This window comes from Jaculus jaculus, chromosome X (assembly GCF_020740685.1).
Source record: "Jaculus jaculus isolate mJacJac1 chromosome X, mJacJac1.mat.Y.cur, whole genome shotgun sequence".
NCBI classification, from domain to species: domain Eukaryota; kingdom Metazoa; phylum Chordata; class Mammalia; order Rodentia; family Dipodidae; genus Jaculus; species Jaculus jaculus.
In genome coordinates, this window is record NC_059125.1 from 49,005,661 (window position 1) to 49,015,089 (window position 9,429).

Genomic DNA, 9,429 nt, shown 5'->3' on the forward strand with positions numbered 1-9,429 from the left:
GTGGATCCTGAGAAGGTGACTTGGCCAGGATGACACCTAGGAGCCAGTTTGAAGCCTTACTTGCCTCCCTTTCTACCAGGAATGAGCAGTTCCTGGTTCTTGGACACATGCTGGTGTCTTAAGGACCTTTGTTGCATGTCTGACAGAATTCCATCCTCTGCCTCCAGATTTGGGCCATGTTCTTTACTTCCTGAATGAATAAGGAAACCAGTTATGCCTCAGACCTTTCTGACAACCAAAATTTTTTGTTTTTGAGGTAGCGTCTCACTCTAGCTCAGGCTGACTGGAATTCACTCTGTAGGCTCAGGGTGGCCTTGAACTCACAGCGATCCTCCTACCTCTGCCTCCCAAGTGCTGGGATTAAAGGCGTGCACCACCACACCCGGCTCCAATTTTTTTTTTTAAAGGATATGTAGGCTGCTCAGGGTGGAGCATGCCTTAATTTCTGTACTCAAGATGATCGTGAATTCTCATCTAAGTGATTTCCAGGCCATCCTGGTCAGCAGGAGGCCTTTGTCAATCAATAAAGCCCCTTGACTGTGGGGCCCCTTGACTGTGGTGAGCTCAGTCCAGGATAACCCAGGTGTCTGGTCATTGTCCACAGTCATGCACTTCTTGTTCATTTATTTTCTGAGACTAGTCCAGGTTGGTCCAGAATTCCTGAGGTCAAACTCTTGATGTGTAAATAGCCACTGGGAGCTTGTTGGTCACCTTGTGATAGGGTTTTATTTTATGGGACTTCAAACACAAACCCCAAACCTGAGTGTGTGTGTGTGTTAATATTTATTTATTTGAAAAAGAGAATGGGCACGCCAGGGCCTCTAACCACTGCAAATAAACTCCAGACACATGTGAAAAAAAAAAAAGAGAGAGAATTGGTACGTCAGAGCCTCCAGCTACTATAGACAAATTCCAGATGCATGTGCCACCTTGTGCATATAGCTTGCAAGGGTTCTGGGCAATCGAACCTGGGTCCTTCAGCTTCACAGGCAGGTGCCCCATGAAGCCACTTTGTGCATATGGCTTTATGTGGGTACTGGAGAATCGAACCTGGGTTGGCAGGCTTTGCAAGCAAGTGCCTTTAACCATGGAGCCATCTCCCCAGCCCCACACCATCTTAATATAGTTGAAATCTTGTGTCTCCCAAAAGCATCAAGTGAGGACAGCACAACATTTTGAGCTACAAAATGATTAGCCTCTGATCTTCCCATGAGTCAAGGTTAGGCAAATCAAAGAAGCCTAAAAGCCTGTGCCAGACTGAAAGAGACATGCCATTTGGCTGTTCAAGTGTCACGACCTCCATAGTGAGGCCTGGCCTGGCTACCCCATGTGTTATACTCAGCCTTCTCCCACCACACCCCATGTTCCCTTCCTGTGTTGCTTCTTTCCCTAGCACACCCTATCTTGTAAAATCCTGCACACTGTATACTCGCTCTCCCTTTTTTGTTTAAAATATTTTATTTATTATTTGTTTATTTGTGAGTGTGAAAGAGAAAAAGAGGAAGAAAGAGAGAGAGTGTGGGCATGTCAGGGCCTCCAGCCACTGCAAACAAACTCCAGGTGCATGTGCCACTTTATGTATCTTGCTTTATGTGGGTACTGGGGAATGTGACCAGGGTCATTAGGCTTTGTAGGCAAGTGTCTTAACCACTGAGGCATCTCTCCATCCCTCTTTTTTTTATTCTTTTATTTATTTACTTATGTATTTGAGAGCGAGAATGAGGGAGAGAAAGAATGGGTGCATCAGGGCCTCCGGCCACTGCCAACGAACTCCAGAAGCATGTGCCACTTTATTCATCTGGCTTACATGGGTCTTGGGGAATTGAACCTGGGTCCTTTGGCTTTGCAGGCAAGCGCCTTAACCGCTAAGCCATCCCTCCAGCCCCTTAAATTTTTTTTAATTTTTTTTTTAATTTTATTTATTTATTTATTTATTTGAGAGTGACAGACACAGAGAGAAAGACAGGTAGAGGGAGAGAGAGAGAATGGGCGTGCCAGGGCTTCCAGCCTCTGCAAACGAACTCCAGACGCGTGTGCCCCCTTGTGCATCTGGCTAACATGGGACCTGGGGAACCGAGCCTCGAACCGGGGTCCTTAGGCTTCACAGGCAAGCGCTTAACCGCTACGCCATCTCTCCAGCCCCCGTTAAATTTTTTATATAGTATTTTTCTTTAATTTGGGAGAAAGAAAGAGAATGGTCGCCAGGGCCTCCAGCCACTGCAAATGAACTCCAGACACATTTGCCACCTTGTGCATCTGGCTTACGTGGGTCCTAGGGAATTGAACCTGGGTCCTTTGGCTTTGCAGATAAACATTTTAACCGCTAAGCCATCCCTCCATCCCAGGATCTCTCTCTCTCTCTCTCTCTCTCTCTCTCTCTTTTTTTTTTTTTTTTTTTTTTGGTTTTCCAAGGTAGGGTCTCACTGTAGCCCAGGCTGACCTGGAATTCACTCTGCAGTCTCAGGGTGGCCAGGATCTCTTATATGTTGCTGGAAGTAAGTCAAAATGGCACAACCCTCTCTTGTACCTGTCACTCCCTCTTTTGCATACTTTCCCAATTTCACCAGTTTTTCTTGAGTTATTCCCTTTACCTGGAATGACTTTCCTCTTGCTTGTGAAAATCCAAAAATAAACCCTGCCTGCTTCAATTACTATATATACTGTATATGCAGTGTGATTGTATATACTATACATATTATATGCTTAATATATTCACTGATGAAGACAATTCAGAGTACTCAGTTATACCCATTGCTTCAGTTGCCAACTCGTCTAGTTCCCAAATTCACACCCCCAGGCAGACTTCATGCCCTGAATTTCAGACCCAGTCTTTGTTTTGTTTTTTTTTTTTTTTCTATTTTCAATTTTTTTATTAACAACTTCCATGTTTATAATAAATATCCCATGGTAATAACCTCCCTCCCCTCCCCCACTTTCCCCTTTGAAACTCCATTCTCCAGCATATCCCCTCCGCCTCTCAATCAGTCTCTCTTTTATTTTGATGTCATGATCTTTTCCTCCTATTATGATGGTCTTGAGTAGGTAGTGTCAGGCCGTGTGAGTTCATGGATATCCAAGACATGTGAGGTAATGGATATCCAGGCTATTTTGTATCTGGGGGGAGCACGTTGTAAGGAGTCCTACCCTTCATTTGGCCCTTACATTCTTTCCGCCACCTCTTCCGCAATAGACCCTGAGCCTTGGAAGGTGTGATAGAGATATTACAGTGCTGAGCACTCCTATCACTTCTTTCCAGCACCATGATGCCTTCTGAGTCATCCCAAGGTCACTGCCATCCGAAAAGAGAAGATTCTCTACCAAAAGTGAGAGTAGCATTAATATAAGGTTATGAACATTAAGAGAAGTGCTTATTGGGCAGTTTGATAAGCATAGTATATACATTTAGCCAGACAGCAGCAGATGTTACACCCCTAGGGCTCATGACCACCCCTATTTTAAGTTTTCAGTATCAGGGATGTAATCTCTCCCATGGAGCGGGCCTCCAGTCCAATTAGAGGGCAGTTGGTTTCCGCCATGACAGACATGCACCCATTGGCTCATTTGGCTGACTGGCCAAATATAAGGCTTGCAGTGTCCACTGTTGAGTATCTTCACTAGTGATTTTTCTCTTTCCCATTGAACTGCATGCAGAATGGCTTCTTCCAGCTTTCTGTCAGCTGCAGGTGCAGTCTTAACCCTTCCTCTTTATCTATCTTGTTGTTTGTTTTGAGGTTTCACAGTATAGCCCAGGCTATGAGAGAACTCACTATGTAGGTCAGACTGGCCTCAAACTCACAGCATTCTTCCTGCCTTAGCCTCTAGGGTCATGGGATTACAGATGCAAGCCATCACAATCTGCCTAACCCACATGGATGTCTAACTGGCATCTAAGTGTTACAAAACCAAAAACAAATTCCTGGTCTTGCCCCATGCCTCTCCCTAGTGAAATGTTTCCTGTGTCAATGGATGACAATTTCATCTTTCCAGCTACTCAGGCTAAAGTCCTGGGGGCCAGCAATGGCTTTATTTTTCAAACTTCAAACTTGATCTTTCAACAAATGTGGCATTTTTACCTTCAAAATCAATCCAGAATGGGTTTTCTCCTCTCCACTTTCACTGTCACCAACTTGGGCTGCTCCTCTGTCATTTCCTAGATACTTGGCAATTGCCTTTCAGTGGTCTCCCTGCTTACCCTCTTCCCACAAAATAGCCAGGGTGTTTGTTCTCAAATAATTGGGCTGGATCTGTAATTCAGTAGGTAGAGCATTTGCCTAGTATGTACAAGGCCCTAAGTTTTATCCCCACCATGGCAATAAACAAACTATATTACATGATTTCCTTGCGTAAAATCCCAACACTTAGGAGGCCAAGGTATTGTCATGAGTTTGAGGCCATCCTGAGACTATAAACAGAATTCCAGGTCAGCCTGGACTAGAGAGACCCTACCTCAAAAAAAAAATAAAAAAATAAATGGCCCAGCATGGTGGCGCACGCCTTTAATCCCAGCACTTGGGAGGCAGAGGTAGGAGTATCACCATGAGTTCAAGGCCATCCTAAGACTATTTCAGGTCAGTCTGAACTAGAGTGAGACCCTACCTCGAAAAAAACAAACAAAAATATCCTGTAGCCAGGCATGGTGGCACATTACTTTAATCCCAGCATTTGGGAAGCAGAGGTAGGAGGATTGCCATGAGTTTGAGGCCACCCTGAGAATACATAGTGAATTCCAGGTTAGCCTGGGCTAGAGCGAAATCCTACCTTGAAAAAAAAAATCCTGTTATAGTCTGATGTGGTGACTCATGTCTGTAGTTCCAGTACTTGAGAGGTAAAGTCAGGATGATTATTATGAGTAAACTTGGTCTATATAGTGAGTTCCAGGTCAGCCTATGCTACAGTAAGACCTGCTCTCAAAAAATGATATCCTAGCCGGGCGTGGTGGTGCATGCCTTTAATCCCAGCACTCGGGAGGCAGAGGTAGGAGGATTGCTATGAGTTCGAGGCCACCCTGAGACTCCATAGTGAATTCCAGGTCAGCCTGAGCTAGAGTGAGACCCTGCCTTGAAAAACCAAAATAATAATGATAATAATAAAATATTATTATATTAATTATGTTATTATTATTATTATTATTATTATTATTATTATTATTATTATTATCCTGGGCTGGAGAGATTGCTTAGTGGTTAAGCACTTGCCTGTGAAGCCTAAGGACACCAGTTCAAGGCTCAGTTCCCCAGGACCCACGTAAACCAGATGCATAAAGTGCCATACACATCTGGAGTTCGTTTGCAATGGTTGGAGGCCCTGACGTGACCATTCTCTTTCTGTCTCTCTCTGTTGGCCGCTCTCAAATAAATACATAAAAATAAACAACAAAAAAAGAACTTCTGGAATAACAGCTTTAATTTATCTATCAAAAAAAATCCTGCTGGGTGTGGTGGCACACACCTTTAATCCCAGCATTCAGGAGGCAGAGGTAGGATGATCACCATGAGTTCGAGGCCACCCTGAGACTACATAGTGAATTCCAAGTCAGCCTGAGCTAGAGTGAGGCCCTACCTTGAAAAACAAAACAAAACAAAAATAATAATAATATCCTGGGCTGGAGGGATTGCTTAGTGGTTAAGACACTTGCCCACAAGCCAAAGGACCTAGGTTCAATTCCCCAGTACCCACATAAAGCCAGATGCACAAGGTGGCATGTGCATCTGGACTTGTGTTTGTTTGCAGTGGCTAGAGGCCCTGGTGTGCCCATTCTCTCTCTCTTTCTTTGCCTGTTTCTCTCACAAATGAATGAATGAATAAGTAAATAAATAAAACATTTAAAACATACTATTGTAACCAGGCGTGGTGGCACATGCCCTTAATCCCAGCACTCAGGAGGCAGAGGGAGGAGGATCACTGTGAGTTTGAAAACAGCCTAAGACCTTGTTCCCAGACCTCCAACTCCTAATGTTCCCCCTTACTGACTCCTCTCTAACTCTACTGACAACTGTCCTCTCTCACATGTGCTACCAATCCTCCAACCTCTACTATACCCTCTTTGCTCCCAATGTTTTCTCTACCCAACACCTTTCCTCTGCACCTGTGCTTCTGACATGGCTCACTTTTTTTTATTTTTATTTTTTAAGTTTTTATTTATTTATTTGAGAGCAACAGACACAGAGAGAAAGACAGATAGAGGGAGAGAGAGAGAATGGGCGCGCCAGGGCTTCCAGCCTCTGCAAACGAACTCCAGACGCGTGCGCCCCCTTGTGCATCTGGCTAACGTGGGACCTGGGGAACCGAGCCTCAAACCGGGGTCCTTAGGCTTCACAGGCAAGCGCTTAACCGCTACACCATCTCTCCAGCCCTCACTTTATTTTTTTTTTATTTCCTCCATGCTCACAGGTCCCTCATAGATGGTTCTTGACTATTGCAAAGGAATCAGAACCATTACTGTGTTCATAGTGCTCTATAAATCTCCCCCCCACACCATGTTCAATAAATCTTTTTTTTTTTTATATGAGCAAATGTGGAGGTTGTTGTCAGGATATGAGACCGAATGTAAGGTAAGGTGATGAGACATTTTGTTAGACACCTTTGCTCAAACATCACTATACTATCTAAAACCCCACAAATTTCCCTTCACTATGTTCTATTTTTCTTCATAGCATCTAGCAATTATCATGTACATTGATGTATCATGACCAAATGGTGTTTTGGTTGTAAAGTTTTTATGATTTGTCCCATAAAATTATAATGATGCTTAAAGATTCCTATTGTCTAGGGGTTTTGTGAGTTAGAAAAAAAATTAGGGCTGCAGAGATGGCTTAACAGTTAAGATGCATGCCTAAAAAGCCAAAGAACCCAGGTTCAGTTCCCCAGTAACCACATAAAGCCAGATGTACAAGGTGTTGCCATGTGTTTAGAGTTTGTTTGTAGTGGCTTGAGGCCCTGGCGTGCCCATTCTCTATCTGCTCTTGTCTCTCCCTCTTTCTCAAATAAATAAAATATTTAGTTTTTTAAAACTAATTATTTGCAAGCAGACAGAGACAGACAGAGACAAAGACAGAAAATGGGCTTCTAGCTGCTGCATGTGAACTCCAGATGCATGTGCCACTTTGTGCATCTGGCTTTATGTGGGTGCTGGGGAATCGAACCCAGGTTGTTAGGCTTTGTTGGAAACTGCCAACTACTAAGCCATCTCTCCAGTCCTTTTTTTTTTTTTTTTAAATTTTTATTTATTTATTTGAGAGCGACAGACACAGAGAGAAAGACAGGTAGAGGGAGAGAGAGAGAATGGGCGCGCCAGGGCCTCCAGCCTCTGCAAACGAACTCCAGACGCGTGCGCCCCCTTGTGCGTCTGGCTAACGTGGGACCTGGGGAACCGAGCCTCGAACCGGGGTCCTTAGGCTTCACAGGCAAGCGCTTAACCGCTAAGCCATCTCTCCAGCCCTCTCCAGTCCTTTTTGTTTTTCTTTTATTTCTTCCCACCCCCCCCCCAGTGGCAGGAATCAAACTCGGAGACTTGCCCATGCTAGTCAAGCACGTTACCACTGAGCTACATCACAAAAATTGTCTAGTATTTTTACTATATCTTCACTGTGTTCAGATTTTTTTTCTTTTTGGCTTTTCGAGGTAGGTCTCACTATAGCTCAGGCTGACCCGGAATTCACTCTAATATCAGGCTGAACTCATGGCAATCCTCCTACCTCTGTCTCTGAGTGCTGGGATTGAAGGATGTGCCATCATGGCCAGCCAGATGAGTGTGTGTGTGTGTGTGTGTGTGTGTTTTGCTTGTTTGTTTTTAGAGGCAGGGTCTCACTCTAGCTTGTGGAAATCCTCTTACCTCTGTCTCCTGGGTGCTAGGATTAAAGGCAAGCGCCACCACACCTGGCTAGATGTGTTTTGATATACAGCTACCAATATGCTATATTTGTCCACACTATTCATTACAATAGCATGCTATACAGTTGTAGCGTAGGAGCAATCCTAGTTGCCTAGTGACATAATTCTCAGGAAGTATCTCTTGTTGGGCTGGAGAAATGGGTTTGCAGTTAATGTGCTTGCCTATGAAGCCTATGGACCCAGGTTTGATTTCCCAGTACTCAGGTAAGCCAGAGAGGGTGGCACATGCATCTGGACTTTGTTTGCAGGGGTTGGAGGCCCTGGCATGCCCATTCTCTTTCTATCTCTCTCTATCTGCTTCTCTCTCTCTCTCAAATAAATAAATAAATAAATACAATATTGGGAAATAAATAGTAAAAAACAGAAAGTGTCATTGTTTTTAAGGGTTACAGAACTCTGTATAGACTACTTATATATATAATGTATACAATGCTTAGTTACATATGGATACATAATACATATCATGCATTAACAATAAGCAGGGAGTGATGGCACACACCTTTAATCTCAGCACATAGGAGGCAGAGGTAGGAGGAGTGAGTTCGAGTCCAGCCTGAGACTAGATAGTGAATTCTAGGTCTGCCTGGGCTAGAGAGAGACCCTACCTCAAAATAAAACAAGAAAAAATATATATGGCATATTAGATAAAAAATGTAAATTATTACATACTAACACATTAAATATAAGCAGTAGTAGATATAAACATGTAAATTATTTGTATATTAACAACAGCAGGTGAGCACGGTAGTACATTTCTTTAGTCCCAGCACTTGGGAGAGAGGCATCCCTCCAATCTGGAAAGGTTTTGTGTTTAATTTTCTTTAAAAATATTTTATTTATTTGTGATAGATAGAAAGAAAGAGGCAGATAGAGAGAGAATGGACATACTAGGGCACCTAGCCACTGCAAACAAACTCCAGACACTTGCACCACCATGTCCAACTGGCTTTATGTGGGTACTGGGGAAATCAAAGTTGGGCCTTAACTGCTAAGCCAGCCTGGGATACACGAGTTCTAGGTCAAGAGACCCTGTTCCATATATATATTGAACATATATATGGAATTATATAAATTATATATACATATATATAATTTATAGTCACTTCTATCTATAAAAACTACAAGTTCTCTTATGTTCCTGGTCTGTTTTTCAAGCTAGTATGTTAATTTTATGAAAGCAAGGAAGAAGCTCCAAGACCTAGTCCACATCTTGAGCTTCACAAACGGAAAAAAAGAAAAAAATAAATGAATGAACGAACACCTTTGGCAACCTAAGCTGTGATGACATTTAGGGCATTTCTGCTTTTGAGGAGACTCGTGGGATGCGCCATTTCATCTGCAGGCACTATCACGTTCTATTCTCTTTTCTTGTCTTCACAGAGCACAGCCACAGCTCTGGGAAATCTTAAAGCGAAGCTTGCATTTTCCCCATCTTCTAGGCGCTGATGCTCACCACGTGCACCAGGCACTAGCGAGACAGGACTACTACTACCAGCATGCCTCTCGCACTGGGGGCGTACCACCACGTGTAGGGATATA